Raw genomic sequence first — 9,097 nt, 5'->3', positions numbered from 1 at the left:
GAAGCAAATAGTAATAATAATAATAATAGTAATAACTACCACTTATCTTGTGCCAGACACTTTTATTTTCCTACATTAACTCAATTATTTCTCATAACAACCCTGTGATGGAAAAACTACTCTCTCCACTTTCCAGATGATGAAACTGCCTGTTTCCCTACAGCTAAAGAGCTATGGAACCGGAAATACATACATACATACATACATACATACATACATACATACATACATACATACATAAATAAATAAAAATTTTAAATTAAAAACAAAAAGAGCTATGGAACCAGGATTCAAATCCAGGCCACCAGCCTTTGATTTCAACCATGATGCTATTCTGCCTCTCTCCTGATGGATATTCAATAAATATTTGTTGAATGAATGATCATACCCATTTTACAGATGCATAAACTCAGCCTCTTACTAAAGTCCCACAGCTTGTAGGACCAGTTAGGTTTCAAACCGAGAACTGTCTGATCACAAACTACTACAACCATAGCCTGTAAAATTCTTTAAAAAAAAATTATGGTAAAATATACATAACAAAATTGCATTGTATTGTAAGCATTTTTAAGTTATGGTTCTGTGGCATTAAGTATATTCACATTGTAGTGTGACCATTATCACCAGCCATCTCCAGAACTTTTGCATCTTCCCCAACTGAAACTCTGTACCCATTAAACACAAACTCCCCTTTCCTATAAAATTCTTCACAAGGGAGGAATTCGGCCAGGGTTAGACGCTGGACTGGGAAATCAGCTGTGGAATGATTAGAGAGGAACAGAAAAGAATTCCTACCCTTGAAATTTGCTTTCCTGTTAGTAATTATAAATTTGAACATTCTACCACTAAGGAGTCGTTCGTTCTTGCAGTTTTTAAAGATTTTGAGGCCATGGGCTTCCCTGGTGGTGCAGTGGTTAAGAGTCCGCCTGCTGATGCAGGGGACACGGTTTCGTGCCCCGGTCCGGGAAGGTCCCACATGCCGCGGAGCGGCTGGGCCCGTGAGCCATGGTCGCTGAGCCTGCGCGTCTGGAGCCTGTGCTCCGCAAAGGGAGAGGCCACAACAGTGAGAGGCCTGCGTACCGCAAAAAAAAAAAAAAAAAAAGGAGTAACTGTGGGAGCAGAACTATCAGGATTCAGCGATTGCAGGGAGATGGGGGGAGAGAGAGGTGTCACAAATGATGCCTGGGTTTCTAGTGTGGATAACTGAATGGGTTGTGGTTACATGCAGCCATTCACTGAGATAAAGGGGCTGGTTTGGGGGGGAAGTTAATCAGTTCCATTTTGGACAAGTTCAACTGAGAGTCTTGTGAAACACTCAAGGGAAGATGTCAAGGAGTACCGGGGAAAGACCAAGAGGTCTTGCTGGTGTGATTCACCCCTCCTGTGTACGCCAGGGTCAGACAGGGTGAGGAAGGATGCTAAAAGCACAGGTCAGCTGCTAACTAACAGGTACCCACTAACACACACACACACACACACACACACACACACACACACGTGCACACACTCCCTATATATGTACATATATATATAATATACACACAATCAGAATGGAACACCAGACAGTGTTGCTGTGAGACAATTCATCTAGGTCAGTTGAAGTTCTAGAGTGAATCTTCAGGGGATTAGGAGGCAGGATGCAGAAAATCCCTGGAATGAGCTCTATAGTTCCAATGTGCTGCTGTTTATACATTTCTTTCTTTCTTTCTTTCTTTCTTTCTTTGCGGTACGCGGGCCTCTCACTGTTGCAGCCTCTCCCGTCGCGGAGCACAGGCTTCAGACGCGCAGGCTCAGCGGCCATGGCTCACGGGCCCAGCCGCTCCGCGGCATGTGGGATCTTCCCGGACCGGGGCACGAACCCGTGTCCCCTGCACCGGCAGGCGGACTCTCAACCACTGCACCACCAGGGAAGCCCTATACATTTCTTGATCACAGATACTTTATTTCTGCATCAGCAACTCTGGCACAGGTTCGAACCATTCAAAAACCCAGCAAGTGGTTTCTCTTTGGGGTGATGAAAATGTTCTGGAATCAGATAGTGGTGATGATCACACAACCTTGGGAACATACTAAAAACCACTGAAATGTACAAATGTTATATGAATGATATCTCAATAAAAAGAATTCTTCATATTAAAAAAAACAAACAAACACAAATCCTGGCCGGTATCATTCAGTCACAGCGACCGTGCTCTTTTCTTTTGTAAGTGTCTCTGGTTGGACCAGTGCCCTGTGATTTATTCTTTCAATGACTGAGGGCGGTGCTAGCCACCCTCCAGTAGCCTTTCCACCTCAAGTCCTGATGGTTCTCATTTCCCCTCCTCCGCCTCAAGGACAGAGCCTGGAGATGTGGCAGTAGGTGCATTTGCTATTGAGGAATTTAAAACATTGTAAGGAAAGTAGGGTGTTGAATGAAGTTAGTAAAGCCCTTAGAAATATATTTTTACATTCAAAGCTATGAAACAAGATTTCAAATGAAGAAGATATTATTGACATTTTACTCAACTTATCTCCGTAGCTATTTTTAGGTGCTGTACTTAATGCTTTACAGACGTACTTGAATCATCATAGCAACTCCTTGAAATAGGTAGTATGGGGACTTCCCTGGCGGTCCAGTGGTTAGGACTCCGCGCTTCCAGTGCCGGGGACACAGGTTCAATCCCTGGTTGGGGAATTAAGATCCTGCATGCTGCATGGCATGGCCAAAAAATGTAAAATAAAATAGTTAAAAATAAAGTTAAATTAAAAGAAAAAGGTAGTATATCATACCATGAGGAAACTGAGGCATAGACAAATGACTAGCTTCACCGAGCTCCACAGCTAACGGCAGAGCTCAGATTTGAACCCAGGCAATGGATTCCAGTGCCCATTGTACTGTTTCCTCTCATATGATAGGCGCCCAGAAATCACTTCATTCTCCTCATCTTCAGGTCTCAGCTTAGACCTCATCTCAGAAGGCTCCTTAACCCCTTGATTAAGTGCCCCTCCTCTACGGCTCTCTAGTGCCTGTATTTCTCCACTTGCATTATTGATCACCCTAGGCCGTAATTGCCTATTTCAGCTGTACCAATTGTAAGTGGTGTGAGGGCAGGAATCACATCCACCTTGTTCTCTGATGATCTATCCCCAGGGCCTGGCATATGGATGGTTTTCCAAAGTGAAATTGAATGAGTGAATGAATTCCATTTACCATCTTTTACTCTTAAGAGACTTTTCAGGATCTCCCTACTCTGTAATTTCCAGAAACTTTGGAAATTCATTTTTATTTGTTATGGATAATGCACATAATGTAAAGCTCCCCTCCCCCAATGGGTTCTCTTTCCAAATGTTCGATGCTTTTTATATTTTGTAACTCAGACTTGTTGACAATTTTTTGCCTCTGGGGTCTGTCCTCCTGGTTTTAATTGTGATCCCAAACTTGTGGTGTAATTGGGATGTTGGCGGTGGAAAAAGGATGGCGTAATTTTACTTAGCTGGGTGACACAGCTGAGTAGGTATTTCTTAATTCCCTCTCTGGTACTCAAGGTTAAAGAGCTTTAGCTCTGTTATGAGAGCTTTGTGCCAAAAAACATGTCATGGACCTCCCATTACAGGTGCCTCCATCCCCCTCCCCAAGAGGGCATCAGTGTGACTCCAAGGACCACGTGAGCTTTGCCCTCATTTTCCATGTACTACTCCCACAACTTCATTGCAAAAACCTCCACCCTTCCCTGCTTTTACCTCTGCCTCGCATTTCCACCCCCAACAGGCATGACTCACAATTCATGGTCTCTGGGAACAAAATGGACATTGAAGTAAATCTCAAAGCAACAGGTGTAGATGGTTCTGTGACACCCTGGAGTAGAAAAAAATGCCACATTTCTTTAATGTTCTCAACCCAATTAAACCTTTATCATGCCCTGCATTCAAAAGGATCAAGAGTTGCCAAATCCCAGAAATCTTCCATGATTTATCCTTGCCCCCTACACCACACAAGAAACTCGTGGCTTATTCAGAACAGCAATTGAGGGAAGGTCCCTGGTCCTCCATCCATCTTTTCAAGGACACCCAGGAGCTGCTAGTACAAAATGTCATGGTAATTTTTTCAGTCTTCATCTTACAGCATTTGACATGGTTTATTTCTGTCTTTCCCCTTCTCTGGCAGTGACTTTGTTGGTTCCTCCTCCTCACCTCTAACTCTAAAATTGGGGTACCATCTTCAGACTCCTTCTGTCTCTTCACTCCTTGCCTAAATGAGTTCCTCTAGCCCTGTGGTTCTAAATATCATCATTCTGCACTGATGATTTCCAAAGTGACCTTCAACTCCAACTGGTCCCATCAACTCTAGACCCCTATAGCTGACTGCCTACATGACATCTCCACTTAGTTGCCAGTGGCCAAATTTAACATGGCCAAAACCTGATCACCCCCTCCCCGGCAATTCAGCTCCATCCTCATTTTTTCCTACCTCAGTAAAGACAACTTCATCGTACTGTTTGCTCAGGCTAAAAACCTTGCAGTCATTCTTGACTCTCTCATCTCTAGATAGATAGATAGATAGACAGATAGACTGATTCAATCCCATCAGCAAATGTGATTGTCATATAGTTTCTCACCTCCTCCACTTCTACCATCCTAGTCTAAGTCACCAGCATACTTTTGCCTGGATTATTGCCATAAAGTGTCTACCTGCTTCACACCCATCCTTATCCCCTAAATCTGCTCTTCACAGAGCAGCCAAAGTAATCTTTTAAAACAGTGGTCCCCAACCTTTTTGGCACCAGGGACCAGTTTCGTGGAAGACAATTTTTCCACAGACTGGGGGCGGGGGGTGGATGGTTTCAGGATGATTCAAGCTCATTACATTTATTGTGCACTTTATTTCTATTATTATTACATTGTAATAAATAATGAAATAATTATACAACTCACCATAATGCAGAATCAGTGGGAGCCCTGAGCTTGTTTTCACTTGTCACTCACTGATAGGGTTTTTTGTTTTTTGGTTTTTTTTGCGGTACGTGGGCCTCTCACTGTTGTGGCCTCTCCTGTTGCGGAGCACAGGCTCCGGACGCACAGGCTCAGCAGCCATGGCTCGCGGGCCCAGCTGCTCCGCGGCATGTGGGATCTTCCCGGACCAGGGCACGAACCTGTGTCCCCTGCATCGGCAGGCGGACTCTCAACCACTGCGCCACCGGGGAAGCCCACTGATGGGTTTTGATATAAGTCTACAAGCAATTGATTTATTATGGTCCCTGTGCAGTCAAACCTCTCTGCTAGTGATAATCTGTATTTGCAGCCGCTCCCCAGCACTAGCATCACTGCCTCAGCTCCACTTCAGATCATCAGGCATTAGATTCTCATAAGGAATGCACAATCTAGATCCCTCCCATGTGCAGTTCACAGTAGGGTTCGTGCTCCTATAAGAATTTAATGCCACCACTGATCTGACAGGAGGCGGAGTTTGGGGGGTAATGTGAGCCATGGGGAACGATGGGGAGCGGCAGATGAAGCTTTGCCCGCCTGCCCACCACTCACCTCCTGCTCTGCTACCCGGTTCCTGACAGGCCACATACCGGTACCGGTCCATGGCCCAGGGGTTGGGGACCCCTGCTTTAAAGTTAAAGGTCAGATTATATCACTTCTATCCTCAAAACTTTCCAGTAGTTTCTCATCACTATCAGAGGAAAATCCACCTACTTTACAATGATCTGCAAGTTCTTACATGATGTGGTTCTCTCTGCTGGGAATACCTTTTCCCAAATACCCACCCAGCTCATTCCCTCACCTCCTTTATGTCTGTATTCAAATGCAACCTTCTAAATGGAGCCTTCCCTGACCAGCCTGTATATGCATTCCCTAGCCGTGTCTCTCTTTGTCCCCTTACCAGCTTTATTCTTCTTCATAGCCCTTAACATGATTTGTCATAGATGTATTTAGCTCTGAATTGTCTTCCTCCGTCCTCTAAAATGTAAGCTCATTGAGAGAAGGGACTTTTGTCTGTTTTCTTCACCCCTCTGTGCTCCACTCTTGCACAGGATCTGGCTCAGACCAAAGGCTCAGTGTGTTGAGTTGAGTAAATGATTGGCCACTGCTGCGGCCACCTGTAGAACCCTTGCGAAGGGGATGGCTGCCAGCAGCTTCTCCCTCTCTGATCTTTGCCAAGGTCCCCACAATCACTGCCCTTCGTGCTCAGCCCTCAGAGCTTTCCAGACAGCCATCTTCAGGTAACCTTGTGCCTTAGGAGTTCAGCATTGGCACGGGGCATAGTTCTCTGCCCCTCCACAACTCCTCCCTGTCTTGCAGACTATAACTTCACCACCATCTTTCAAATACACACACAAACTGCTTACTTTTCTCCTGGAGAAAAGGAGAACCCTGAGAGGCAGTACATATCACATAATACTTAATAGACTTTGGAGACCAACTTCTTTTATCCAAATCCTGGTCACCTAATAGTTGTGTGGCTTGGGGCAAGTTTCTTAACCTCTCTGTGACTTACTTTCCTTATCTGCAAAATCGAGATAATAATGAGTCTCTCCCTTGTAAGTTTGTTGTACGGATTTAATTAGTTAACTCATGTTAAGTGCTTGGAGTCATGATACGTGTTCGCTACTATTTTTGTAAAACGTTGGTCCCTTTCGTAAGAGAGGTGAGCTATGGAGGAAGAGATGGGCTTTTTCTTCCTTAGGGATTCTTTTGGCAGAAGAGGCGGGTAGAGGGAGGGAGGGGGAGAGAGCCCCTGTTATGCAGGTGGAGTAAAATTTCACATGAAAGGAATTCATGATTGGAGAGAGGTGGGCTGTACAAATCTTAGAGCTTCCATCAGTTGCAGATGAGATAACGGTAGGATTGCTGTGAGGAATAAATTCATTGCTTCATCAAATATTCACTAATGCTTGCCACGTGCCCAGGACAGTAAACACGAAATAACACAAAGTTCACATGACCAAGCACAATTTCAAGCTAGAAGTCCATGCTTAATGAGTGTCATCTATTACTCTTGATGTAAAGTCGTTTTAGCCTGGGAAGGGTGGGGGGGGACTAAAATCAATAGTATTCATTGAATTATTTCCTAAATACATGCCCATTCTAACCTGTCAAGATTTCTGCACACAATCCTACTTCTTCCAGCGACCTGTCCTACCAGAAGTCGGCTCGGTCCAGGCCTGAGGACGCTGGAGAAGGTGTCCCGGGCAGGCAGAGGGCTGCCTGATCCCTGTGGCCGAGGTGACTTTGAAAGCGCGCAGCCATCACTGGGGCTCCGCGGCACAATTCCCTGGGGACTCCTGCTTCCCGTCGCCGCCAGTGCACCGCCCTGGGGGCCGCTGTGGCCTCCTGGAGGGCGCACAAAGCGTCCGGGGCTCCATCGAGATATGCAGGGCGCGGGGCCAGACAGGCAAGGAGCCCTGCGGGAAGCGCTCCCGGGCTGCGGCGAACGGTTTCCGCCCCGGTGTGTTTGCGGACCCGCGAGTCTGGCGAGGCCACACGAGGGGGGCTCGGAGAGGGGCTGCGGGGGATCTGCGCCCAGATCAGGCCCGCGGCTGTGTGTCCGCGGGGGTCCTGTGGGAAGACGCTTCACCCTACGGGGAAGACGCTTTGATGTATTTTTCCTCTAAGGCACAGCCCGGGGTTATCTCTCCATCACAAGCATCGCCAACCGCGCGCCTGAGGTGTAGGTTGGAGTGAGGGAGGTGACATGCACCAGGGATGAGACCACTGAGGTTGACCTGTAGGTGATTGCTTCACGGCCCTCTTCTCTTCCCCGCTGTAGTTGAATAGGTCAATTCAGGTCAACCAGAGGAGGATTTCTTGCGCGTTACAGTCAGAAGCCAGAGTTTCTTCTGGTCCTGAGGCTGCCTCTCCTGCTGCGGGACCTCAGCCATGTTGTCGAACGTCACTGGGCCTCCATCCAGCTCCTTAAAATGACAGAACTGGGCAGGTGATCTCTAAGGATCCTTTCTAATCCTAAGAGTCAGTGATTTTTTTTTTTTTTTAATTTGGAAGAAATAGAAGACACAGTTCTTGCACTCAGGGAATACTGAATCTAGCTGAGCAAATTGTTCTCATGCCAGTGAAAGAAGTGATAATCTTTGAAGACAGGACATAAGGAAGGGTTTCCTGAGTGATCTGTTCAGTAAGGCTGTGAGAGTTCTGGAAATAATTCACAGGCTGGCCGGGTCCTTGGGGCAAGTATGTGCAGCTCCGCCATCGCCATCTGTGTGGTCACCCAATGTATTTATGAGTGAGGGCAACTGGTGGAGACCCTCATAGATGTGGCTTTGCAAAGAGATAGCACAGTGGGGCAAAATGACCTGTGTGTTAGTCCAAGTTAGAAGTGCCATGGCTCCGCAAGGAGACAGCCCCAGAGGAAATCCCAGCACTGCTGCTAGCCGTGAGATGCCCAGCCTCAATCTTCTCATCTGGAAAATAGAGCTACTCTCATAAAATGGTTGTTACCACTCAATAAAATAAAGTGTGCAAAGTGCTTAGCCCAATGCGTGGTAGACAGTAAGGGCTCAATAAACGTTCACAGTAGCCTTGTTTTATGATTGTTAGTCTATAGCCAGCACCACCTCCCTGAGTTGGGCTGAAAATAATCCCACCCGCCCTGCACTCATTTCAGCTGAGACACGGGTCAGAAAACTGTGAGAATCTGGCAAGTGCAGAGTTGGCCACCTTTCCAAGGGACATGCCAAGGTCCCGGCCTTGGTGCCAGGGGCCACGTGGCTGAAAGGAGATGTCTGTGGTAGCAGAGTTACATGGGGGGTGGGGCTTAGGAGGACCAAGGGTGCCCATTGGCCACTAGGAGCACAAGGCGGGCTCAGCAAGCAGGTCCTCAAGAGGGCGCACACAGCTGCTCTTGGCTCAGTCTTTCCCAGGCTGTGGCAGGCTTGCACTCATCTTTCACTAGGAGCAGGGACACGGTGGCAGCTCCAGCCTTGTGCCATTTTTCATTGCCAACTTTTAGTGTAAAGGACACTGCCCCATGCTCTTCACAGCGCAGGAGAACCAGAGCAGACCACACAGGGCAAAAGAGGCTGGTAGACTCAGGTGTGATATGCAGGACTCCTTTTTAACTTTTCTTATTGCTCCCCCTTTCACAGTCAGGCATCAC

The sequence above is a fragment of the Mesoplodon densirostris genome, chromosome 1 (assembly GCF_025265405.1).
Source record: "Mesoplodon densirostris isolate mMesDen1 chromosome 1, mMesDen1 primary haplotype, whole genome shotgun sequence".
In the NCBI taxonomy this organism is placed as follows: Eukaryota; Metazoa; Chordata; class Mammalia; order Artiodactyla; family Ziphiidae; genus Mesoplodon; species Mesoplodon densirostris.
This window is presented reverse-complemented; position numbering follows the sequence as displayed.